The sequence below is a fragment of the Adiantum capillus-veneris genome, chromosome 27 (genome assembly GCF_014529385.1).
Source record: "Adiantum capillus-veneris isolate H3 chromosome 27, ASM1452938v2, whole genome shotgun sequence".
Taxonomy (NCBI): Eukaryota; Viridiplantae; Streptophyta; class Polypodiopsida; order Polypodiales; family Pteridaceae; genus Adiantum; species Adiantum capillus-veneris.
The window spans coordinates 71,494,432-71,521,935 of NC_140957.1; the positions used below are offsets into that span (position 1 = coordinate 71,494,432).

Here is a 27,504-nt window from a genome sequence, read left to right on the forward strand (position 1 = left end):
TAGAGGCCATATCTAAGGTCAAAATTTGGAACTGAGTGCACCATTGTCATCTATAGCATTTAGGAAGCATATTGGCCAAATTTCATCCAATTTGAAGCAATTTTGAGCTTTTAAAGACCACAGACGGATCTACACAAAGTGATTGCTTAAAGTGATCATAACTTTCTCAAAAGTGTCAAAATTTAGTTTTGAAACTTGCTGAGAGTTGCTAGTATAGAGAGGAACCTCTAGAGTGAAATTCACTTCATTCTGACCAGCTAGACATGATAGGCGTATAATGTCTAAAGGGCACTTTTAGAGACCAAAATTGAGATCTGAGCATACTAGGGTGTTAAGCACCACAATTCAAGCTCACATACCAAATTTTGTCAAAATTTGAGTACAAACACATTATACGCGTATAATATCTCATGCCAAGATTTGAAAGTCAAATTTCACTTTTGACCACATTAGGAGGGTTGGAAATGATGTTTTAAGCCTGTTTTCAAAGTTTCATGTTATTCTGAGCCAAAAGACATTATACGCATATGATGTCTTAGGGACTAGATCTGGGCAAATCAGACATCTCAGTATACCCTAATGTCCTAGAGAAAAAAAGAAGTCCCTAGCCAAAGTTTCATTGCATTTGGAGCTCACTTGATCTTGTAAAGGCCAGAAGACATATTTGGACATATTCATGGTTTTATTGATCATAAATTGCCCAAAAAATGTCCAAATCAAATTTTGAGAGTTGCTAGAGTGATAAGGAATCAATGGAATAAACATCACCTCATTCTACCCACATAAGACATTATACACGTATAATGTCTCAAGTGTCAAAATAAAGGTCAGAGTCACAAACTAAGACTTGCAATGGGTAGAAGACATCAAGGAAAGTCTACAGGTTAAGTTTGGAGTAGATCTGAGTCAGGAAACATTATACACGTATAAAGTCTCCAGGCATTGGTTGAGTTAGAAAAAAATTGTTTTGGCCATAACTTGAGCTTCCGGTATCGGATTCAAAGACTTTTTTTATCAAAACGAAGCTCCAAAGCAGCTCTATGACTTTCTATGTAAACCTTGAACAACAATCAAAGACCCCTACAAGGTCATTCATGGATGGCCAGTGCCCAAAAAAACATCATTTAAGGCCTCAGAATTTGGGGGTGTCTAAAACTAACAATTTGAGAGAATCGTGAGAAAACAGTCGCAATTATGGGACATAGTTTTGACTTTTTCCTAACCAACGTACTTGAACACAGTGAACTAAGTCTACTTACATAATGCTTGAGGTCTTAAGTCTAAGGATCATGTTCTCTTTAAAGTCAAAATTAGGTTATACAAGCTTCAGAATCCCAGCAATATAGAGGAGCGTCCTCCCACAATGGATCTTTCAAACTTGTAATTGATAAAGAACAAGCTTTTTGAAAGAGTTTGCATAACATATCATAAGAGTGAAGAACTATATAGATATGTTGATGGCAGTCAGGTCAACCTTTATAGGTTCTTAGAGCCACAGCTAGAAGAGCTGACGGATTACAAGCTTTTATATGTCTATACATACGGAGTCGACTACCAATGGAGTATGGATGAGAATCAGAGCTGTAGAAAGCACAAATCCATGGATTGCATTTAGAAATGGTGGGCATTTGGTCAATGAAGGACCACAAATACCTCCACCAAACACGAGAATTCCAAAAAGGGAGCCCCCTCAATTTCCTTCTAGAGCGATAACAAGAGATAAAGTGATCACAGAGAGGCCAAACGTACCTTCTCAAGGACCAATTACCAACATAATGACTAATCCCTTCAAAAATTAACCTAGGCATAGTAGAAGGAATGAAGCGAGAGAAGGATTGGGAGATTCTATGGTTAGACTTGTAGACAATCAGCGAGTTAAACCATCCCAAATCCAAAAACAAGTAGACAAGAAATATGCCGAAGATAAATATCCGAGAGATATTGTAGCGGCTTTCAAAAGAGGAATTAGAGCAGAGGAAGTTTTAGATTTTGCAACATAGTTTGCGAGATTTGCAATGAACCTAGAAGATGACACGACTACATGATTTGACTTAGTGGAAAGACGTGATTTTGAGACTCTAGACGAGCTGTTTGAGGGATTCATCAAAGAATTCTCGTAGAAAGGCATAGCTCACAATACGGTCTCACAAATCCACAGATTCAAACTGAAAGAAGGTGAATCAATGTGAAAAACGGAATTACGGCTCAAGAGAGATGTCAAATTCTGTTGAAGAGAGGAACTTCCTACGCAAGCATGGTTGATGTTGATCTTTATCCAGGGAATGAGACCTTCAAAAGGATCTGCATATCATAAGGAGCTTGATGCTAAACTAATTGATCAAAGAAACTCTTTATCTAGTGGATAACTGTGAGGAATATAAAGAAAAGAACTTTAAGAGTCAAGAATATGACACATCCTCTCAGCACATTGATTCACAAATGCGGGAGTCCATTGCAAAATCACTAGCACCTTTGATCAAGAAAGTTTTATTGATGTAATGGTCAAGAGGTTAACTCCTCTTGTAAATTTTGATTTGAGGGAGCTTAAGCGGTGAAAAATTAAGAGAAAATGGACAAACCATACAAGAGAAGATTTTTACTATAGAATGTACTATGCTAGGGAGAGGTATGTACAACCTAGTCTAGTAGCACCTCCTCCACCTAGAAAGGCTATGGGAAATGCATCAGGTCTAGTAGGAGTTTCAAGGCCATAGCCTGTTGTAGGACAATAACCTTTGGTACCAGGTGCTATAATGCCTATTGACATGAGATACATGCCGATCATGGAAGCATCTAACAAACAAGCACCACTACCAGTGACAATGTACTATAACAACCAAAGTGGGTATTGTCCTTCAAAGAATGAAGATGACTAGACAAAGATGCACCCAATTCTATCACATAAAGTTTGCACTAGCCATTTTGGCATAACAGTAGTCAAGCTTGGGTCTTGATGAGGACTCTTGATCCCACCCCATCAAAGCTCTTTTCAACTTAGGCACATTTCAAAATGAAGGGAATGAGAGTTGGTGATTGGGCTTGTATCACTACTTGGATAGAGATTGGTCCTCTATGTAACTCTTCTTACCCCCCAAAAGATAAGTGACACTCCATCCTTGGAATTACAGAGGTCCACCCACCTTTTCAATTGAAAGTGCAGAGAACAGTTTTAATCATTGCCTTGTAGTGGATAATGCAAATGATTCATCCATTAGGTCATGGCCATTACCAGCCTACCCGATTTTACTTTTAGTGTCTAATTTAGAAAGTTTCCCTAATTTACATATGTGCATTGGATGGCCCACATGCTCCCAACCGTACATCCCATTTGAAACATGATCGTGTAAGTTCGTGTGGAGGCTCGCTGCCCATTTAACATCTACAGATGCCTTCAACACTGGAATAGTTTTGTTGTGTTGCTTTATTAGCATCCAATTGCCAAGCAGATTCAACAGGTGAACATACCCTTAGCCTAGTGTTGAGGTTTGTATGCCTCTTTAAAATTTGAACTGAAATTCAAAAGATTCTGGCGGGACATTAGCAATCACTTCCCTCACGTTTGTTGGCTGTGTATGAGAGCATTCCGTGGAGGAAGAGAGCTTCACCTCTCCATCGCAGCTCTCTCTCATGCAAGAGCAAAGAGATCGCATCAGTAAACAAAAAGAGTTCACCCTTGCCCGACGATCGGCCAAAGCAGAGGCCCTCCCTCCTCACACAAGGATGGAGACCTCGCTCTCCTCTCATCCTTCCGAGCTGCAGATCATCTCAACAAGGTTAGAACCTCTCGATTTTTTCTCCTTTCACAGAGTCTACATCATTTCTCAGGAGCCGCCTTGAATCCTTTCCTTAAGCCTGCAAGGAAGCCATTTACACCTCCGCTAGTCATTGATTTGGATGATGTTAGCCATGGAAAATGTTAGACATGCAGAGCCGGACTGGTCATCGTCCTAGTTTTGGTGCTGATAGTGCATACACCAATGGACCTATGTCTAGCTTTGATGCAGATCAGCAACGAAACCATGATGAGTCCGTGCCTGATTCTGGTCAGAGTGGGGATAATGGTTCAAATGTCTTGGTGGCTAGCAATGGAAGGGGAGAGAAAAAACAATGGCTTTGGTTGCCTGTTAAAACAAAGCCTACCTTACAAGCATGCAAGAATGATGATGGCTCATGTAGACCGCATGTAAGAGCTAGAAGGGAAGGTCAAAATCGAAGATACAACTCTGTGAGAAAGAGGACCTTACCAAGAAGCATCTTTGGCCATGTCCGTTCTCATTCTCTACACAAGGATATGCCCCATGTTCAAAACACACAAATGCATGGTGCCATGCATATAGGCTCAAAGCTTTTGTCCTCCAAAAAGCCTCAAGTGAAATTTGCAATGCCTTCCCAGCAAAGAAAAGTGCTCTTGGCTATAGCCTCTGGGAAATCTATTTTTATCACAGGTTTTGCCGGTACTGGTAAAAGCTACTTGCTCCACGAGGCTGTGAACACACTTAAAAACATGCACGGTTCATTATCTGTATTTGTAACTTGCTGGATTTGCATTCAACCTCGGGTCTTGTAAATGGTGCAAAGGGTGTAGTTGTGCGCTTTGCATCTATTGATGAACTAGAGGAAGGAAAAGATGTTACAATAAAGCTCAGTCCAAGTAGTCTTGTTTGCATGTGATGGAGCAGAGAGGCTTTTGAAGCCAGAAAGTTGGAGAGGCTTTTACAAGACCTGCCAATACACAATTGACAAACGCTTGTTCTCATTGGAGAGAGAGAGAGAGAGAGAGAGAGAGAGAGATTTTAGGTACCTCTCTAGGAAGCGGAACTTGACCTATAAGACAATCGATGTACAAGTATGGTATCTCCTTTGATAGCCACAAAAAAAAAGGACAGAAGTAGGACTAAAGCCAAAATTGAAAAGACAGATGGGAAGGGCAATGTGGATGGATTGGAGCCCTATGGCTAGGGGCTCAAAATGGAAGCCATGCACGTGGAATGTACAAGCATGACATGCATATTCTAGCTAGCTCCATTCCATCCCATAGGGCGGCATCAAATATTGTACATCTATGAGGGAAAGTGTTGAGGTATAGGTGCATGTGCCTTGCTCGGCCGCCCAGAGTCTGAGGGCCCACTGACTTGTATACCTTATGCATAGCATAAGTGTATAGGGGGCTGCTCACTCTTTGAGTCTCCCCACCCATATCTGTGTGTCGTGTGCTCTTTTCCTTCCTCTTCTCTCCTGCACAGTTCCTTCAATTGGTATCAGAGCCAAGTTCAGTGCGTTTTTGCGTAATCGTGCGCGCGTGCACTTTTCAAGCAGATTCTGGATCCGGAGCTTGGAATTCACACTCGGCGTTCCGGGAGCATTTCCACAAGGTGACCTAGGGTTTTACCCCCCTTTCGAAGGTGTTTATGCCCACATAATTTCGTTATGAACATCAGAAGATAGGTTTCAGCCGCAAAGAAATCCGTCTTGTGTAGATTGGCAAGCAGGAGGTGGATTGGTTTGATTTGCTCGATTGTGAGCATTTGCAGGTGTTACAAGATCGGGTTTGACTCCCAGGTACAGGTTGAGTCTAGTACTCCCACAGGTGTTGTCAGTTGCAGTTGAGTTGTTCTTCTGCAATGTTGTGGCTTGCATACATGGTCTTTGAGCGGGTAATGCTCTATGTATGTTTATGTGGTGAGCAGTAGATCTTGTGAGCAAGTGCAGAGGTTGGTTGTGGATGATATGTATGGTCACCTGTGGTACTCTTTGTGAGCATTTGTTGGACATAGGTTTGCAAAGCTTATGCATGTATGTTGAGTGTAGCTTGATGCGCATTGATTGCTCATTGTATTGAGCTTGCAAGACAATGGTTATTTTGTGTTGATAGCCATTGTGCGTCGAAACTCTAACGAAATTTTTCCATAAGTTTTATGCGCATAAGTTGATGCGATCCAGGTTGTGATTGCGATTGCACTCAATGATTACGTGCGGTGTTCTCTGCAAGTGGGAGCTTAGTGCATGTATGCATCGATACTGCACAATGTGGGCTTGGTGATTAGCTCACGGTTTGACAGGCGTACAGTTATCTTGGCACACTCACAAGAGTGAATATTGTGATGTATGCTTGTGTGGCTACGAGCTAGGTAGCCGGATTCAAGCACTAATGGCTTGAGGTTTTTCAGCAGGTTTCAACTACAGGTTTACAAGTTTACAGGCAAGTTTGAGGGCTTATTTGGGCACTGAATTTTCAGCCATTGTTTCCTCTTTGGAGGTGTCTATGTATGGCTCAGTTGTAGGTTGATTTGGGACACGTTTGTGACTTGTTTATGTAGCTGTTTAAGAGCTAAATTTTGGGGCTGTTTTGGAACTGATTTGCATTCATATTTTACAGCCATACAAGACCTTGGTTTACTCTACAGGAGCCTCGTACACTTGGCATTTGGGATTTGCATCATTGCGATTTCTGGAGCACAGTGTGGTTACACTACTGCTAGAGATTTTATGTGTGGATTCGCATGAGCATTGTAGGTGCTGGTGAGCTCTTTTTTTGAGAGTATTTTTTCGTTACAGGTTGCTTCGTTTAGATTAGTTGAGTGCATTTCATTGCTACCGTACATAGAGTAGAGTTACAACTCTTGGTTATTTTTGACATTCACTTATAGTAGTCAATATGTGTGTGACTTTCGAGTCTAGGACAATGACTCATGAGAGACAACGTTCTCATTCGTGTTGACACTTGAGATGTTGGTATTGTGGTCACACAGGACACATTAGACGGCGATGCTTTCGTCGTATGAGACAGCACAGGAGACAGGCTAGTCTCAAGGATGCAGTAGATGCTATAGGCTCCGTTGACTTGACAGTTGTGTAGGATCAAATACAGTGTCTGAGTACCCTAGTGATAGTGAGGTCACATTTTCTTCCTGTATTACTCCTAATTTTTTGACGTCTGAGGATAGTGCACTTCTTTTGCAATGGGTGCTAGACAAGGACGCTACTTTTCATGTCACTCCGTATCGTGACTGGTTCGATAGCTATTCTAGCAGAGTGCATGGTAGTGTGCGATTGGCAGATGGGTCACTGCATGAGATTGTTGGTTCAGGAGATGTGAGATTGTCATTACCGAACGGTGCATCGTACGTGCTCAGAGATGTGCGTCATGTGCCAGATTTGACGATGCTCAGAGATGTGCGTCATGTGCCAGATTTGACGATGCTCATCGTACATGCTCAGAGATGTGCGTCATGTGCCAGATTTGACGATGAGTTTGATCTCCATTGGTCAGCTCAGGGATAGTGGATGTCGGATATCGCTGCTTGAGCGATCTTTTGCGTTGCATTTGGGTTCGCTAGTGATTGCGAGAGGTGCTAGAGTTGGCACATGGTACCCATTGTACGTAGTACTGGTGCGAGATGGTCGAGTCTCAATCTTGTTACAGCCATGCAGAGAGCAAGAGACCCGGACAGTCTCTTTTGCTCATGGGTTGCAGGGTGCTTTGCATGGAGTGAAGAGTAGTGAGCTTGTTGTGCACACAGTTGGGGCACGACTTGAGCAGTCGCACAGAGAGGTGACAGAGTCAGACATGCATGCTTTGCTAGTGACTGAGCAAAGCTGAGAGTCAGTTGTGCGAGATACTTCTATGTAGGATAGACAGGTAGAGCGGTCTTGCTCTAGTGAGTCACGATAGGAGGAAGTTGTGCAAGAGTCTATGCATAAGGAGTTAGAGCATGAGAGCTCTAGTGAGTCACAGCGGATTGAGTGGTCATGTTTGCAGAGGAGGCTGAGACATCAGCGATTATGCAATCATTCCTTTCTATGCTCGACAGTGACCATGGGGATATAGTTGTGCAAGATATGTCTTCTAGCAGACACCTAGAGCAACTGGTTTGCTCTGAGGTTGCACAACAGGTTGATGCGTCTTATGCAGACAGTCAAAAGATGAATGTGGTTGACACGCCTTGTCAGTCAGAGATGCCTATTGCCAGGGATATATATGTTGATGCATGCTCCGTAGAGCTAGCAAGGCTCGCTAGCATTGCATCGACATTCGGTGGTCTCATGTATGAGATGCTGATCTTGAGACATGATATTGCAGCTGCAATGGGAGCATTTGCAGTTGGGGTTGTCAGTCGTTTGTTGACTGATGATGGCATAGTGCACGAGGTAGATATGCAGGTATTGCGTACATACTTGCAGTACATGTGCCGTACGTCTAGTGGTGTATGGACTTACACGAGAGCAGGACAGCCGGATGCACACGATCATAGCCAGCCAGTGGGCATCGATTGAGAGCAATTTTCTCTTACCTTTTGTAGTCTTTAGACTAGGTTCCCTTGCTTAAAGACACAGTCGCCTTTAAGTGGGAGGTTGTTGGGGTATAGGCACCTGTGCCTTGCTCGGCCGCCCAGAGTTTGGGCGCCCACTGACTTGTATACCTTATTCATAGCATAAGTGTATAGGGGACTACTCACTCTTTGAGTCAACCCACCCATATCTGTGTGTCGTGTGCTCTTCTCCTTCCTCTTCTCTCCTGCACAGTTCCTTTAGGAAGGAGATAAAGAGCTCTCTATAAGTAATACCTGCATTGGGAGGAGCTGAACGAGTCTCTATGATGCCCCACTGTGGGCACGGGCGAGGGGAGTGGACCTTTGCAAAAATTAGTTATCCATAGTTGATGTCTTGCCCAGTGTGTGGTCTTACGTTGCAAGATCTCTCTGTGGAGTAGAATACCTAGTAGAACCCGGCCCAAATATGTGATGGTTTCTTGATTCAAGGAGATGGCGTAGACTCTAGAAAGTGTGGCTCTCCGGGCATACCAAGCACGATTATCTCTGTGAACTTGTTAGATGGTTTGAAATAACACCTGTAATCTTTGTTATGATGTCATCATGTGGTACCAAGGGTTTGTTGCGTATCATCCTTGCCATTATACTGATTTGTGATGACTCTAATTGAGTCCACTATCATCCTTTCCATCGTATTCACTTGTGATGACATTGAGTCCACTAGTGTGCAACTAAGATGCATACATCAATGTAGAAGTGACCAAAGTGTTGAGCATCCATGCTTCTATCTTGGTTATCATCCCTGCCATTATACCCACTTGTGATGATTCTAATTGAGTCCACTATCATCCTTGCCATTATACTCACTTGTGATGACATTGAGTCCACTAGTGTCCAACTAAGATGCATACATCAATGTAGAAGTGACCAAAGTATCGAATAACCAAGCTTTTGTCTTAATTCTTAGAAGTGTATTTGATGATATTGTCTCTTTAGTATGGATAGTGTTGCATGGCCCCATCTTAGCCTAGATCTAGCCGTCGATCCCATAGTGATGTATGCAACCCTGTAGAGAAAGTGACCTTCAAAATACATATGAATTGACCACCTCTACCTGGTGTCATCCTAATGTGAATATGGCTACCTTCTATCTTGCCTCAATGTATGAACCCTTCTGACCTTGGTATCCAATGTTTACTATGAGGCTCTGCGTGTGCAAAAATGTAAGATAGCCCCCACAACACAATTGGTCCCAAAGATAGGGGAGGGATCCCACTTGGTAGTCATTCCCCACATATTGCAGGGGTTGTCTATCCTTCAATCTCTCTTAGACGTGAAGGTACATGACTAATCCTTTGATGTGAGGAGCTACCTTGCAACATTAATCTACTTGCATCAAGTAAAGCACCCGTGGTCTCAAGTCTATCTTGCCATCCGCTTTCCAATTAGAAAAATAAGTCTGTTTTCCTAGTCTACGATGGATTTTCACTTATGCAATATAACACAATTTTGTGAGATGGTTTATTTTCTGGTGAGACATCATTAATGAAAATCAAAATTTTCAAAGGACCGTAGAAACAAAGGGCACGTTTGACATAATCATTAGTTTCCACACTCTTGATCCTGATCTTTGTCAATAAGCAATCTACCATAGTATCGTTCCTTAGAAAATGCTTATTGGAATGCTTAATGTATTGTCCTTGTGAATGCTTAATGGTAGATTTAACACTAGCATAAATCCAAAAAAAATCAATGGAAAAATTATCATCAGCAAGGACATGATGTAGATGGGCTTCATCCTATGAACCACCCCTTAGCATATTCATATTGACATGACATTACATTGAATGACATCACATGAAATGAAACCCAAATGATAGTAATGCATGAGTTGAATTCCAAGAGGTGATCCCTCTTAGTAGGAAACCTCTCGCATGGTTTCAAAGCTTTATCTTATCCATTTTCCACCTACTCATATGTCAAGCTCTAGAGTATAAATTGAGCTTCTTTGTACTCCATAGTTCCATACCTAACAATTGGTATCAAAGCTTAATGAAGATTAATACAATGTTAGCCTATTAAGTTTAACTAAGCATTTGTTTGTTAATCACATCTCTAGTCATTTGTAAAATTGATTATGTGCAATTATGTTCATGGATATCCAATCCCTAGAGCCACAAATAGTCATGACTAATTAGCCTTTGATTAGAGGAGATTAAGTCTTTTCAACTCTATGCTCTCTTCAGCTGGATTTTCTTGAAGCATTAGAATGCTCAACCTATTGATTTGATCAAATGAATTATAGCTAGGATAGTTAGCACTTTCATGTTGTGTGTTTTAGTTAATTTTCCTTGATTTCCCTCTCTAATTATTTTCAATATAAACCCAATCATTTTGGATTTGTTTGTTTATGTGTGTGGAACTAAAAAACAACCCGTGATTTTCACTTCCTTTGGACTCCCTACCATAAGCATTAAATTTGGGCACTTTGTGTGTCTTAAGATCTATTAGACAAAGAGTAAATACTCTATCTTTAGCTTCCCTAGGTACCACAAGGAATCCAACTTGGTGGGTTGGCTAGCACGTGGGGCCTATTTTTGGCCTTGGTGTTGTGGGTTCAAAAGTCATACACTATTTGGGTTCAAAAGCCATGCACTATTTTAAGAAGCAAAAATTTGAGTGTGTTTCAAGTCAAACATTGGCTTAACGATTCCATGCATAAAGTGACATGCGACAAGTCCCGTTTACAACAAGTACAGATGCTAAGATCCTCCAATCCACTTTACTCAAAAGTCGCGTGCATAGGAGGTCACCCTGCAAGTTGATTCTCTTCAACTTACAACACTACGTGCTCTACCTACATTGGCATAGAGTCCCACCATCCTAAGGGCATCCATCCTTGCTTAAGTTGAGTCTCTTCAACTTAAAACAGTAGGTGCTCTACCTACATTGGTATATATTCATCCTCAGGGCATCCATCCTTCCTTACGAGCATGTTCTCACAAAGCTGACATAGGGCCACTCTTTGTCTAGGGATGGTTCACACAGTTTTGGCAGAAAGCTATATCAATGAGAACTTCGAAAAGTTTCAAGGGGAGAGGCTTTTACCACAAAAGACTTCAAGCAACCTAAATGAAAGGAAAATTTCTCAAACTTTCTTCCTCTCTCATGAATTTTCACATTCAAGCATAACACTTCTCAAACATGGATTTGTATGTTGTCACTCTCTATGGAGATGACTCGATCATAATGCAAGTGTAAGGAGTTAAGACACTGACACCTATTGAAAAAATCAAATCCATAGGCTGCTTAGACCTCTAGAAGGACATTGAGAAATTCAGTGATTAGGGGTTTCACACTTGGCATATAAAAATGCGAGGTTACCTCATGAAGAAGAATTTGTGGACATCATAAAAACATCCCTCGAAAAGCAACCCAAACTAAACCCAACACAGAGTAGAGCTTCATCTTCATAAATTATTGCACAACTTCAAGCTAAAGATGAATAAGAACTAGGCATCATTATCACAAATTTGCACACAATTTCTATACATTTTATTGATGAGTGTAAAAGTGCTTTTGAAGCCTAGGAGAGTGAGGAGAAAATTTTTGGGGCAAGGTCTAAGAAAAGTAAAGTCAATCTTAAAAGAAAATCTTATAGGCTTACCATGGAGAGTGTGGAGCACATTTCATGAGAAGATAAGGGAAGTGGCTTGATAAATCTCCACCACCCTACTCTTATATTTCCGTGCTATACAAGATTCCTTTCCCCAAACCATCTGGGCACAAAACCCCCTATCCAGGCCTTACCTAAACCCGTGCCCTCACAATACTCCCCCCCACCCCCCGGCCCCTTGAAGAATAGTTTTTGTTGTCACAAAAAATTTGGGAATCATGCACACTAATGTTCTCCTAAGTGGAATGCTCATCAGTTCTTTCCTTCCACTTAACCAAAGCTTGCCAGCATTCATGATGCCTTGTATGTTGTTTCATGCATTTTTGACACCTCGTTTTTTCTAAATTTGTACATGTATGAACATGATGACGTATGTCAAAAGAGTGTGTGGACTTTCTTTTTAGTTTTCTTTAGCAAGTACATGTACATGCAATGTAGGTCGCTTCAATAATGTTGTGAGCGGGATGAAAACACACACAGCGCCTCTATAATGACCCGACACACACTCTTGGGAAGATACACACACACACTATGGGGCACCACTCGGCTTACACAACACACCTGGCCGAGACAGGGAACACACCTCTGGAGTGAGAGGAGATCGACTATCCACTTGCCCACTCCACACACACACACACACACACCCCCAAAAAACTCAGCTCAAAAGAGGAGAATTTCTTATGTTTAGATACAATTGAGCTTGGGCCAACACCAATGGGGCAAATAGCTCACACAATATGGGTAAAATAAGCCAGATACAATCACAAAGTTAAGCAGAGGCTTTACTCACCGGAGAAGATTACACAGAAAAATAGCAAAAACTTTGTGAGTAATTTGGCAAAATGGACAGATCCATTGCGTCCAGAACGCCCAAAAACCCCACCCTACAATGTCACAGTGCTCAAATCCGACCTCGGATGAGCAATTTAGGGACAAAAAATGCTCCAAAAACAGCAAAAACACACTTGCGCCTGTTCCTCCTCTCTTCTCCACATCTTTTCTGGTCTTCTCTCAGTTTTTTCAGTTCCCACACTTAGCTTTATTAGTTGGGCACCCGTGGCCTTTTAGATGACCTCAAACGGACCCCGAACATGCCAAAAACTGACCTCGCAGTGCATAGTTGTCACCTTTTTGCATCATCCGCACACCTAGCACTCAGTTTTTCCAAATAATGCATCCCACAACCACGTGAAGTGGCCCCAAAAAGTGGTACTCATGATGACCTTTCTGCATAAGTATCACAAGAAAACACCCACGTCGTGTCCATACTTCTCCGCGTGCAAGTATTGACCCCGTTCGACCTCCTAACGCCACTCGATGCCATCTGACGCACCTGCTTACCTCATGTCGTCGGCCCGCGGATAGCTTCCTCGAGAAGTTTTACGCGCTACCAACTCCTCCTTATTGTAGAAAAAACACAGTGGTACTAGTAATAGTGAAAATCGATGCACTATGTACACCCTGTCGTACCTGTACACATGTGGGCCCCACGTAACCACCTGGCTCTGAAAAATGGGCAATTCTTTATTTGATGCACCATGCATGTATATGTACATATGCGCAATCCCTTGCTCCAAAAAACTCCTAACATAATTTGCCCATCCCCTAGCCTGCTAGATCATTCATGATCAGCAGCAGCACAGAGAGATATGAGACTTGCCGCATCACACGTCTCCTCATTCTTCACCAACATTGCTTGCTCCACAGACAGCTCATCTTGATCCACCATCATTAGCCTGGCATGATATAATTTAAGACGCAATCCATTTACCCTTGACTTATGTAGAATCCCATCCAGGTTAGCCAACTGATATGTACCATTTGGAAAACACTCCACTACCTTGAAAGGGCCTTCCCACTTAATCTGAAACTTCTTTTGGAAGGTGTTGTCCAGCTTACTGTTGTAACGCAAAACTAAGTCATGCTTCTTGATACCCTTACTTTTGACCTTTTCATTTATCTTTGCCAAAGCCTTATCCTGCATCTGCCCATAATGCTCCAATGCGCTCATCCTATCTAACTGAACCTCCTGTAACTGTAAGAGCCTCTCTTTGAATGCATTACTAGATGGCCCAAGTAGCTTCTCTAGCATCTTTACTGCAGGCAACTCTACTTCCACAAGCAATAGTGCTTCCTTTCCATATACCAAATGAAATGGAGTAAACCCTGTACTTGTCTTCACCGAAGTACGGTAAGCCCATAATGCACTAGGCAATTCCAAATCCCAATTCTTTCCTTGGTGCTCTGTCACTTTCGAAAGAATTTGTACCAACTCACCATTGAATCTTTCATTTAAGCCATAACACTGTGGGTAATAAGGAGTGGTATGCTGGTGCCTAATATTCATCTTTGCACATAAAAAATCTAGCAGTTTAGCTCTAAAGCCAGTCCCCTTATCTGAAAGTAGCTCCAGTGGCACCCCAAACTTGCAACATATTTCATCATACACAAATTTTGCCACATCCTTTGCAGTGATCTGTTTTACTGCTATAGCCTCTGCCCATCTACAAAGATAGTCCACTGCCGTCAAAATATAGCTTCCCCTCTGGATCATAAAGTGCTATACCCCTTGAAGCTGCATCATGGCTCTTTCTGTATGAACCATCAAAGAACAACACATGTGCATTGCTGATCTGTGGCACTTCTTCAACTACCTTTCTCACCACCTCTTCCTTAACAATAAGGGGATTCTCCTTGTAGGTCAACAAATCAGCTAGGGTAGCCCTTGTACTATCTTCCACTAGAAAAGAGAACTCAAACTCTTGCAGCTCAATTACCCATTTCTTCACCACATTTGACATGTTAGTACCATTAATTAACTGTGGAAAAAAGGCATAACTCGTCAAGAAAACAAAAGGCCGTGGTAACAAGTAATGACGAAATCGTCGACAAGCAAATATTACACTGGCCATCACTAGCTCTACTTCCGAGAACTTTCTCTCCGCTACCAACTTCACTCGGCTTGCACAATACACTGGCCTCATATAATGGCTTCCCTTCCCCTTTTGCAATAGCATGGCTCCAATGGCATCATCCCCTACTGAGGGATTTACATAAAAAACTTTCTCCCAATCAGGAGCCTGCATGGCTGACAAACCCCCTAACACCTCTTTCACCTCTTGAAACACTTCTTCACACTTGTCATCCCATTGCAATGGATCATGCTTTGCCACTTGTTGTAATGGATAAAGAATCTAAGAAGACAATGGAATAAACCTTGCCATGTACTTCACTTTGTGTATAAAGGTTGCCAATTGCTTCGTACTCGTAGGTGATGGAAGAAGAATAATAGACTTAACCTTGTCTGGATCAGCCTCAATTCCATTTTCTGACACCATGTGGCCCAATAACTTCACCCTTGGCTGTGCTAGATTACATTTCTTTGGATTTAGTTGTCCTCCACATTCAAAATATCGAGCCAATACCATTTGCAGCTTCTCATGGTGTTCAACCCTACTGCTATACACACAGAAGTCATCCATAAAAGCTTTAACACAACTACCAATGAATGGTTCCAATACCCAATTTGCTCTCTCTTGATAGAAAGATGGTCCATTTGACAACCCAAACGGCAATACTGTGTAGCAATAGCAGCCCCATGGCGTAATAAAAGTTGTCTTTGTGCGGTCTTTAAGAGCAATCTTCAATTGAAAATAGCCAGAAAAACCATCACACACACTGTACCTCTCATAACCTGCCACTGAATCCAAGATCTGATCGATGAATGGAAGAGGATATGGGTTCTTCTTAGTGGCTGCGTTTAACGGTTTAAAATCTACAAAAATTCTCCACTTCCCATCCTTCTTTGGACTGACAACAACTGGACTCACCCATTCTGTGGTCTCCACAGGGACTATGAACCCTGCCTTCAACAACTTGTCCACCTCTTCTTGCAAGGCTTCCATTTGCTCTTGACCCATCCTTCTTAGCCTTTGCAGCACTGGCTTAGCACCTTCTTTCAGCTCTATATGCATCTCTTCACCCTTGAACCCTCTGATCTCTTCATATGAAGTAATGAACAAATAAGGAAAACTAGCCAGCATGTGCAAATATATATCCTTCTCCATAGCTGAGAGGTCTCCACTGATCATTTGTGTCAACAATTCCTGATTCTTTGACAACTCAACCTTGGTTTGCATCAGCCCTTCAATCACTTCATAAGGATTTCTTTGTCCATCAAAAGAAATACAACATCAGCATCCTCATCACTGCTGGTAGTGCTATCACTGTCCTCATCTGTCACCGTGGAAGAGTCTTCATCACTAGACTCATCCTCATCTTCATAAAGATCCTCTAATCGTTTCCTTGTGTCCATATTATAAAGCTTGTTGGTACCTATCTTTCCATAGAGGCTAATCTTGAATAGCTCCCACTGCACGTAGCCATGGTCTGCCCAGTATAATAGGATATGCTCCCAACCCTGCTGGCATCACATGAAAATCAACCACTGCATTTGCATCATATGCCTCCACTTCTAAGCTCTTTACAACACCCAAGCATTTTACTTTTTGATGGTTGCCAATCTGATCCGAAAACCTGACACCCCAGCCACTGTGAGACCCATCTTCTCAACGCATGAGTGTGTTATGACGCACATTTGGGCTCCACCATCAACATAACCTTGTCCCAAATTTTTCCTTTTATGCCACACATCTACTATTGGACAAATGTCTGATAGCTCATCCATTGCCAACACCTTTATTGAACCTCTCTCTGGCTCTTTCTCCATTGGGTTAACCATCCTCTTCCACTGTCGCTTTAGCTTAGGCACCATCTCTATAAGCTGCCCAAAAGTAACATCTGCCTTCCTGCTCGTCAGATCCTCCTTCAAGTCATAGCTTAATTGCCCATCCCCTAGTGGAAAATCTGAAACATGAAACTTTCGACGAGCTCCCCTTTTCCTCTTGGCCTTGACATCCTCGCCTTCATGGCTCTTTCCTTTCCTCTTACTAGGACCTGGGGCACTTCTTCCTTCCTTATCCTCTGTGGTCCTCTTCCCAATAGGCATCACTAATGTATCCTCTAGCTTTGATGCCTTCTCCAAGGTGACTACCCTTAGCACTTTTGTCTTTCCCTTTTCCTCCTGGGTTAGTCCACTGGTTCCTTCGTCTCCCTTAATTTTGATGCCATAATCATTTGACCTAGTTAGCACCTCTGTCTTGGCAATGGATACATGTCTCCCCCCGTCCTTGGTGGCTTATCACATTGCGGGCTGATGTGACCCAACTCTCCACAATTATAACATGTGGGCGTCTGCCTCCAAAACCTACCATTGCTTTGTCCAACACCATTCCTAGGCCTTTCTTCACCTCCTGGCTGATTTGAAAACCTCCCTCGACCTCGATTATTTCCCACTTGACCTAGCATGTTTAGGCTGAGATTCTTCATCAAATCTACCACTTGCCTCATGTCTTGCCTTAGCCCATCATCTTGCACTGATGTAGTGACCACTACTGGCATAACCTGAGTAGTAACAGGAACCACTGGTTCATGATGAACCCCTGACATGCGACCTTGTAAAGACTCTATAGGCTGAAATTCAGACCTCATTGGCAAAGACTCCACCCCTAACTGGCTCATTTTCCTCAGCTTCCACTCTTTGTTCCTTGCTACCTCTAGTGCATCTTCATATGTCCTAGGCTTCTTTAGCTCCACTCTCCAACGTATATTCTCCTAAAGACCAGCCAAGAACCTGTCCTTCTTCATCATGTCAGGCGGGGGTACCTATGGTGCTAAGGCCTTGCACATCCGCTCCCATGCCAATGAGAACTTACGTATGTACGTATCTACTGGCTCACCTTCCTTTTGCACCAAAGCCTGTACTTCTTGCCACACTTTGTCAGGATCTTCTATCTTCACAAACTCCACTTCCAACCCATGTCGTAGATTGTCCCAACTCAACCTTACAGGTGGATCAGCCACACGCAACTCCTCTTCAAATGCTTTAGACCAAACTCGTGCATCACTCTTCAAACAAATTTGGAGAAGGCGTAACATCTGCGCAGGGTCATGAATCTGGTTGCTAATGCAGGCAACCTCCATCTTTTCCAAAAAATCTTCCACATCTTCATCACTTCTTCCATGAAACTCCGGATAAGAGAAAGCCATGGCTACCCAAGTCACAATGCTTTGAGAACCCCTTTGAACACACGTGCAAGAACCCAAAACTTTTACTGACTCAATTCGCATAAACTTCAATGGAGCTCAACTTTAGATAAGGACAAACACATGCACATCAAATGAGTTTTCATAGTTGATCATTGGAATTGCAACAGGCAAAGGACATTCCAAGATCTCTCGTAATCTTCTTGGCCCGTACATAAAGACTATGCGCTGCTGGAAAAAAATCTTCCTGGACACATGAACATTTATCTGGATTCTTTGAGTTAAATGAAAAGGAGTGAATTGAGGGCCATTTTGATCATCCATTAAAGTAGCATAACAACATAAATGCCTTAAAAGACCAAAAGACCAGCCATCATAACTTGGAAAAATTTTGACAGAGTTTTCCCAGAAGTAGAGCAGTGTGAACCCAAAATATAGACTGTATATGTATGCATAAACTGTCAACAATAGAACCCGAGCATCAAATAGGACTCACTAGTACATAGCCTATGGCAAGGTCACAAAAAGGGTGCTCTAGCTACCTGTATCACCGAAAGAATCTCCACATTCAAGAATCCCCCAGCTCAATAAAACCTCACGCTATCGACCCTCACACGAAGGCTAATGCAAATCGCGTATAGTCAAGTCTCAGAAATGACTATCTTCCAGACCAAGTCTCAAAAATGGCTGGGACTACCAAATAAAACCATATATGGCTCCACAAAGGCGTACCATGGCAGTTTCCACAAGTAATGTACAATCCAATAGAAAATGCGCTCAAACAGGCGCCAAGTGATGCATACCCACAATAACTACAAGTGACACCAATGCTAGTATATCACTATACTCCAGCTACCTGTACCTGTGTGAATCACATGTACCAGTACATGTCCCTGTAACCTGTAAGCTGCAACCTGCAACCTGTAATCCCGAATCTCGAAGCTTGAAGCTCGAAGCAGAAGGTACTTGAAGAAGATCCTCCGTGGGGGTGCCAAAAGAATGTGAGCGGGATGAAAACACACACAGCACCTCTATAACGACCCGACACACACTCTTGGGAAGATACACACACACACACACACACACACTATGGGGCACCACTCGGCTTACACAACACACCTGGCCGAGACAGGGAACACACCTCTGGAGTGAGAGGAGAGAGACTATCCACTTGCCCACTCCACACAGACACACCCAAAAGAATGTGAGCGGGATGAAAACACACACAGCGCCTCTATAACGACCCGACACACACTCTTGGGAAGATACACACACACACTATGGGGAACCACACGGCTTACAAAACACACCTGGCCGAGACAAGGAACACACCTCTGGAGTGAGAGGAGAGAGACTATCCACTTGCCCACTCCACACAAACACACACACACACACACACCCAAAAAACTCAGCTCAAAAGAGGAGAATTTCTTATGTTTAGATACAATTGATCTTGGGCCAACACCAATGGGCCAAATAGCTCACACAATATGGGTAAAATAAGCCAGATACAATCACAAAGTTAAGTAGAGGCTTCACTCACTGGAGAAGATTACACAGAAAAACAACAGAAAATATGTGAGGAATTTGGAAAAATGGACAGCGCCATTGCGTCCGGAACGCCCAAAAACCCCACCTTACTATGTCACAGTGCTCAAATCCGACCTCGGATGAGTAGTTTAGGGCCAAAAAATGCTCCAAAAACAACAAAAACACACTTGCAGCTATTCCTCCTCTCTTCTCCACGTTTTTTCTGGTCTTCTCTCAGTTTTTTCAGTTCCCACACTTAGCTTTATTATTTGGGCACCCGTGGCCTTTTAGATGACCTCAAACGGACCCCGAACAGGCCAAAAACTGACCTCGCAGTGCATAGTTGTCATCTTTTTGCATCATCCGCACACCTGGCACTCAGTTTTTCCAAATAATGCATCCCGCAACCACGTGAAGTGGCCCCAAAAAGTGGTCCTCATGATGACCTTTCTGCATAAGTATCACAAGAAAACACCCACGTCGTGTCTATACTTCTCCGCGTGCAAGTATTGACCCCGTTCGACCTCTTGACTTTGTCCTTTGCATCGCTTGCAAGGAATTGCAAGCGATGGAAACTCGTAGAGTTTTCCATGTCTTTGGGACTTCGCCGTTCCCATGAAGGCTAGCCCACCATTGACGAGCCAATTTTTGGAAGTGCATGGCTACATGCCGTAGCTTGGAGGACTCTGTGAAGCCCTCATCTCCAAAGGCCGCATCAAATTGCTAGATAAAGGCCAGTACTTTGTCGGTAGCACCAAAGGTGCCATCATAGTTGCGATGTCCCTCCCCCCCCTTGTATTCTGTAGGAGAATAGCGATAGCTTTTGTTGGAAGAGGGGGAAGGTGAAGAAGAAGAAGGAGAGGGTGACCTCTTTCTTGCCCTTTTATTTCTTTGTTTCCTCTCTTCCCTTTTGGAGCGACGAGGAGAAGGACTATGGGTTGACCGTTTCCTCTTGGGAGGAGTTGGCGACCGTCGTCTTCGTGGAGCCACATCTTCAAAGAAAATTAGGGATTCATTACTTTCTTGTTCTTTGGATTTCTCCTCTCGTATAGGAGAGAGTCTTCTTTTGGGGGTCTCATCAAGAGGCCTCCTAAGCTCTCTCTCCTCTTGAAGAGGAAGGGAAATCCCATAAGCACGAAGTTGTTGAGTAACTTCGACTTGCAAAGCAGGGTTGCCCATAGCTTGCTGCAACCTAGTAACAATATACTTGACAAACATGGGGGCATCATCATTAGCACCTTCATGTGAAAAATCAAAGTTATCAATGTTCATTCTACTCTCTTGATTATTGTCACATATTCTAATTAAACTTATGTATATATTACTTTGTGCTTTGGTACCCTCAAAAACCTTAGTCACTACTCTTCTTTACCTTTGAAAATCAATCCTCAAGCAGCCACACCCATGGTTTAGACACTCTTGATTGCAAAGACTAGTGGAGAGAGTCTAACATTGCTCGGTTGATTATGGTTCCTATTGAGCTTGCTCATAACTCAATAATGGTAAAGCCATAGGCAAGCCCCAAGAGGCTCCATTATTAAGATTGTATTTCCCAACGATGTACCTCAAACTAAGTCCTTCTCAACCAAGATAATAGATCCCTGTCCCACTTACCCTATTGCAATTAACATGCTCAACCTTTCATGGACAACTTAAGGACCTCTCTTCTTAAGCAAGAAAAGAGAAACCAATAGCTCTGATACCAATGTAATGGAAATGGCCTATGTACTTTGAGATTAGCGGAATTAAGAGAATTACAGAGAACATTTTTGTGAGACTTCTTTGATAACATAGAGGGTGAACTTAATTGATGGTAGAAACATAATCATGGTACTTAATTAACTTGGCATGAACAATACTTTTGCAAGACAGAGAGTTTAGAGAACTTTACAACAGTTGAGGACCAGATTTATGTGGAGCCGGTCCCCCCTCTAATAGGCATTTGTATTATAGATTCTCCCATCAAGAGAGACTTGGTACAATACAATCTTTGTATTCCTTGTGACCTAGATGATGCAATGAAGATGGAAAGCTTCATGCATCACGAGCATAACATAGACTTTGTAAAAAAAAGTAATAACTATCCCAAGGCCTCAAACACCTCCGAAGGTGGAGAGGTATAGCAGGGAATGAGGGTAGGGAAGAGGATTCATAGGAAAAAGAAGTAGTTCCTCACTTATCATCACTCTTCTTGCTAGCATACATAATAGCATAGTGATGAAGATGGAGAAGATGGCAAGCTTAAGCATTGAAGCATGGCTCTGGTTGGATTTGCATTCCATAGCCAAGAGTGTTGGTGTAGGCTCTCAACTTCTCTACTAGCTTGGAGAAGGAGATGGAGCTCTTGCACTTTTCATTTCACAAATTGAGAATGTGTGTGTGTGTGTGTGTGTGTGTGTGTGAGAGAGAAAGAGAGAGAGAGAGAGAGAGAGAGAGAGAGAGAGAGAGAGAGAGAGAGAGAGTACCCCCCAAGCTAGCCCCCTTCTTGCTTTGGTCGACCCCCTCTTCTAGCTCATGAAAGAAGCTTATTGGACCCTTCAAGCTTGACCAATCACATGCAGGATTCATAACAAGCAAGCATGCCAGCCTTGGGACAAGTTTACCTTTTTCCCCTTTGAGAGAGAGGACTTGATAAATGCATAAACCATTAATTAATTTAGCTAAATTATCATTGGACCCATTGGGAGTCAAACCCATAGGCTTTAGGACACCATGAGGGAAACATGAGGAGGATCTTGACAATTGTCCTATTTGCCTTGTTGGTACCAAGCTTGCCTTGTGTGAAGGTGTGTGTGTTCTCTCTCTAGCCCCTAGAATGAGGGCTCGCCCCCTCATGAGTAGGGATATGATTTGACTTTTTGAACACCTTACCTCAAGCACCTTAGTCATGGAGCACCTTAGCACCTTAGTTATTAAGCACCTCAAGCACCTTAGTCCACAAGCACAAGAAGCACCTCAAGCACCTTAGTCAGCAAGCACCACAAGCACCTTAGTCAGCAAGTACGACAAGCACCTCAAAATTGGTTCGAGTAACCAACACATAAGACTTCACTCTCATGAAATCGACATGCATGCTTTTATCCATAACCAAATAGCTCATTTAAGCATCATGCATGACATAGCAACCACCTTCATCCTTCTCTTAAGTTTGGAGCTCACCTGCTCACATGCACTTGCATGCAAGAGCTAGATCGTATAAACTACCAAAATATCCTTAAATTTGTTAAATTTTCTCAAATTTTACAGAAATTCCCAAAATACATGTTGTCATTCTCCTAAACATCTCCCAATACTTTCCTTTCTACAACACTTCATAGGAGCTTTAGTTCTCGCTTAAAAGAAGATGACAGAACTAGGATTTGGATGACCCATATAAATCCTTTTCACTCTACATACTTATTTTCCTGCCCTTTTGAAATAAAACCATGGGTCGCATTACATACTCCTTTCCCATGCAAATCACCATTAAAAAATGTAGTTCATGTCCAACTAATGTACATTCCAACCATTACGAGATAGCAATGTATAAGTGCTACAAATATTAATCATATGACAAGTAGGAACAAAGGGCCATACAATCTAATGTCCTTTTCTTCAGTGTAGCCTTTTGCCACAAGTCTAGCATTACAACGATTAAAACACCATCCGCCTTACATTTGAACTTAAAAACCCACTTAGTACCAATGGCCTTTTTGTTAGGGGGAAAGCCACACACAAGACCACAATGTGCCATTTTAGATGGTAACATCTTACTATATTGCATTGTAGCTAACCAATTTTTTGAATTTTGTTTTTTTTGTAAATGACAAAGGCTCCTCCTCATGAGATAGACTTGACAAAGCCAAATTGTAACAATCTAATGAATAAGAGGCATCTTGAGAACCTGAATGAAGATTACTAGACAAAGATGCACCCAATTCTATCACATAAAGTTTACACTAGCCATTTTGGCATAACAGTAGTCAAGCTTGGGTCTTGATGAGGACTCTTAATCCCACCCCATCAAAGCTCCTTTCAACTTAGGCACATTTCAAAATGAAGGGAGGGAGAGTTGGTGATTGGGCTTGTATCACTACTAAGATAGAGATTGGTCCTCTATGTAACTCTTCTTACCCCCCATAAGAAAAGTGACACTCCGTCCTTGGAATTATAGAGGTTCACCCACCTTTTCAACTAAAAGTGCAGAGAAGAGTTTTAATCATTGCCTTGTAGTGGATAATGCAAATGATTCATCCATTAGGTCATGGCCATTACCAACCTACCCGCGTTTACTTTTAGTGTCGAATTTATAAAGTTTCCCTAATTTACATATGTGCATTGGATGGCCCACATCCTCCCAACCGTACATCCCATTTGAAACATGCTCGTGTAAGTTTGTGTAAAGGCTCGCTGCTCATTTAACATCTACAGATGCCTTCAACACTGGAATAGTTCTGTTGCGTTGCTCTATTAGCATCCACATTCAGCAGGTGAACAGACCCTTAGCCTAGTGTTGAGGTTTGTATGCCTCTTTAAAATTTGAACTGAAATTCAAAAGTTTTTGGCGGGACATTAACACAAAGAGCTCACCCTTGCCCGACGATCGCCCCCCCTCCTCACCCAAGGATGGAGACCTCGCTGTCTTCTCATCGTTCTCTCGATTTTTCCTCCTTTCACAGAGTCTACATCATTTCTTTCAGGAGCCGCCTTGAATCCTTTCCTCAAGTCTGCAAGGAAGCCATTTACACCTCCGCTAGTCATTGATTTGGATGATGTTAGCCATGGCAGATGTGCTGATTATACGTCCTCTTATAATGCTAACGACATGCAGAGCAGGACTGGTCATCGTCCTAGTTTTGGTGCTGATAGTGCATACACCAATGGACCTATGTCTAGCTTTGATGCAGATCAGCAACGGAAGCATGATGAGTCCGTGCCTGATTCTGGTCAGAGTGGGGATGATGGTTCAGATGTCTTGGTGGATAGCAATGGAGGTCGAGAGAAAAAACAATGGCTTTGGTTGCCTGTTAAAACAAAGCCTACCTTACAAGCATGCAAGAATGATGATGGCTCACGTAGACCTCATGTAAGAGCTAGAAGGGAAGGTCGAAATCGAAGAAGGCGTGAAAGGTCTACACTGGAAGATACAACTTCAGAAAGCAATGATGATGGGTGGAGATCTGTGATAAAGAGGACATTTTTGGCCATGTCCGTTCTCAGTCTCTACACAAGGATATGCCCAATGTTCAAAACACACAAATGCATGCTGCCATACATATAGGCTCAAAGCTTTTGTCCTTTAAAAAGCGTCAGGTCAAATTTGCAATGTCTTCTCAGTAAAATTTGCAATGCCGGTGCTGGTAAAAGCTACTTGCTCCACGAGGCTGTGAACACACTTAAAAACATGCACGGTTCATTATCTGTGTTTGTAACTGCCTCTACAGGTATTGGTTTAGTAGTCGGAGAGAAAAGAGAGCTTGCAAATAAGGTGAGTTCAAAAAAATGCTGGATAGACTGCCAGGGCCGTCAGAGGACCCGCCTTTAAGGAAAATGTTCATCGAGCACCCATTGCAAGTTAAGCTCATGTGATAGACCTGTTCAGGCAAGTAACGCTGGAATTCTAATGACAAAGTTGTACCCCCGCAAATTGAGGTCACTGAATCAGGAAGCTGTTGCAATGCGCAGCTGGAGAATGTAAAGTACCTGTCTGTAGGAGCTCAGGTGATGCTGGTGAAAAATGTGGATTCAAGCTCGGGTCTTGTAAATGGTGCAAGGGGTGTAGTTGTGCGCTTTGCATCTATTGATGAACTAGAGGAAGGAAAAGATGTTGCAATAAAGCTCAGTCCAAGTGGCCTTTGGCCTTTGGAATGTACATCTATGAGGGGAAGGAGATAAAGAGCTTTCTATAAGTAATACCTGCATTGGGAGGAGCTGAACGAGTCTCTATGATGCCCCTCTGTGGTCATGGGTGGGGGGAGTGGACCTTTGCAAAAATTAGTTATCCGTAGTTGATGTCTTGTGTGGTCTTAGGCTGCAAGATCTCTCTGTGGGGCTGTATACCTAGTAGAACCCGGCCCAAATCTGTGATGGTTTGTTGATTCAAGGAGATGGCATAGACTCTAGAAAGCGTGGCTCTCCGGGCATCTTGAGCACGAATAGGTGAATATATCTCTGTGAATTTGTTACATGGCTTGAAATAATGCCTGTAATCTTTGTTATGATGTCATCATGTGGTATTAAGGGTTTGTTGCGTATCATCCCTGCCATTATACTGATTCGTGATGACTCTAATTGAGTCCACTATCATCCTTGCCATTGTACTCACTGGTAATGACATTGAGTCCACTAGTATGCAACTAAGATGCATACATCAATGTAGAAGTGACCAAAGTGTTGAACAACCATGCTTTTGTCTTGGTTATCATCCCTACCATTATACCCACTTGTGATGACTCTAATTGAGTCCACTATCATCCTTGGCATTATACTCACTTGTGATGACATTGAGTCCACTAGTGTCCAACTAAGATGCATACATCAATGTAGAAGTAACCAAAGTGTCGAATAGCCATGCTTTTGTCTTAATTCTTAGAAGTGTATTTGATGATATTGTCTCTTTAGTATGGATAGTGTTGCATGGCCCCATCTTAGCCTAGATCTAGCCGTTGATCCCATAGTGATGTATGCAATCCCATAGAGAAAGTGAACCCCTCAAAATACATATGAATTGACCACCTCTACTTGGTGTCATCCTAATGTGAATGTGGCTACCTTCTATCTTGCCTCAATGTGTGAACCCTTGTGACCGTGGTCTCCAATGTTCACTATGAGGCTTTGCGTGTGCAAAAATGTAAGATAGCCCCCACAACACAATTTGTCCCAAAGGTAGGGGAGGGATCCCACTTAGTAGTCATTCCCCACATATTGCAGGGGTTGTTTATCTTTCGATCTCTCTTGGACGTGAAGGTACATGACTAATCCTTTGATGTGAGGAGTCTACCTCGCAACAATAGTCTACTTGTGTCAAGTAAAGCACTCGTGGTTTCAAGTCTATCTTACCATCTGCTTTCCAATGAGAAAATAAGTCTATGTTTTCCTAGTCTAGGATGGATTTTCACTTACGCAATATAACATAGTTTTGTGAGATGGATTATTTTTTGGGTGAGACATCATTAATGAAAATCAAAATTTTCAAAGGACCATAGAAACAAAGGGCACGTTTGACAAAAGCATTAGTTTCCACACTCTTGATTGTAATCTTTTTCAATTTGCAATCTACCATAGTATTGTTCCTTAGAAAATGCTTATTGTAATGCTTAATGTATTATCCTTGTGAATGCTTATTGGTAGATTGAACACTAGCATAAATCCAATAAAATTCAATGGAAAAATTATCATCAGCAAGGACATGATGTAGATGGGCTTCATCCTATGAACCACCCCTTAGCATATTCACATTGACATGACATTACATTGAATGACATCACATGAAATGAAACCCAAATGATAGTACATGCATGAGTTGAATTTCAAGAGGTGATCCCTCTTAGTAGGAAACCTCTCGCATGGTTTCGAAACTTTATCTTATCCATTTTCCACCTACTCATATTCAAGCTCTAGAGTATAAATTGAGCTTCTTTGTACTCCATAGTTCCATACCTAACAATTGGTATCAAATCTTAATGAAAATTAGTGCAATGTTAGCCTATTAAGTTTAGCTAAGCATTTGTGTGTTAATCAATTCTCTAGTCATTTGTAAAATTAATTATGTGCAATTATGTTCATGGATATGCAATCCCTAGAGCCACAAATAGTCATGACTAATTAGCCTTTGATTAGAGGAGATTAAGTCTTTTCAACTCTGTGCTCTCTTCAGTTGGATATTCTTGAAGCATTAGAATGCTCAAGGTATTGATTTGATCAAATGAATTATAGCTAGGATAG

The 27,504-nt window shown here is 42.2% G+C and overlaps 1 pseudogene; it reads left to right on the forward strand.

The window, feature by feature from the left end:
• Nucleotides 1-2,439: 2,439 nt before the first annotated feature.
• LOC147422179 (uncharacterized) lies at nucleotides 2,440-26,261 on the forward strand (annotated as a pseudogene).
• The last annotated feature ends 1,243 nt before the right edge of the window (nucleotides 26,262-27,504 follow it).